This window comes from Salvia hispanica, chromosome 3 (assembly GCF_023119035.1).
Source record: "Salvia hispanica cultivar TCC Black 2014 chromosome 3, UniMelb_Shisp_WGS_1.0, whole genome shotgun sequence".
NCBI classification, from domain to species: domain Eukaryota; kingdom Viridiplantae; phylum Streptophyta; class Magnoliopsida; order Lamiales; family Lamiaceae; genus Salvia; species Salvia hispanica.
The window spans coordinates 19,298,699-19,299,247 of NC_062967.1; positions in this window are offsets into that span (position 1 = coordinate 19,298,699).

The following is a 549-nucleotide window of genomic DNA, read 5'->3' on the forward strand; positions in this document are numbered from 1 at the left end:
AGCCGAATGTTGCTATTTTCTATGTACTACCAAATATTCAAGATTAAAGATTATTGATACAGTAGTATTTTTTGTTTTGATCTGATAATGATTTTCACTATCTTATTTTTTTTAGTACAAGAATAAATATGCAATGGTTTTCACATTTTTACTGAAGATTGTTCACATAGGGAATATGGCTTATTTCTACTAAACAATTTCTACTATTTTTCTCTTTCCTATTACTTTACCAATTATATATTAAAACCCGATCGATCCTAAATGACTTATTTCTATGAAAACGGAGGGGGGCGTATAGTTTTAATAATGTGTTATTGTGTGTGGGTTATTTATAATAGAAATGTAAAAAGGGGTTTAATCAAATTTGATTTAACTCAAAAATTATTTCCTTTTAATTTCTAATAAATATGTGTTTGTGTTTTTTTGTCATTTTATTCAATAGATTAATTCACAACATAGTATTACAGTAGAAATAAACTAACTCATGCAACGCACGGTTGTGACACTAGTATGTTTTAAAACTCGGCCGAGCCGATAAATCGGGAAAAA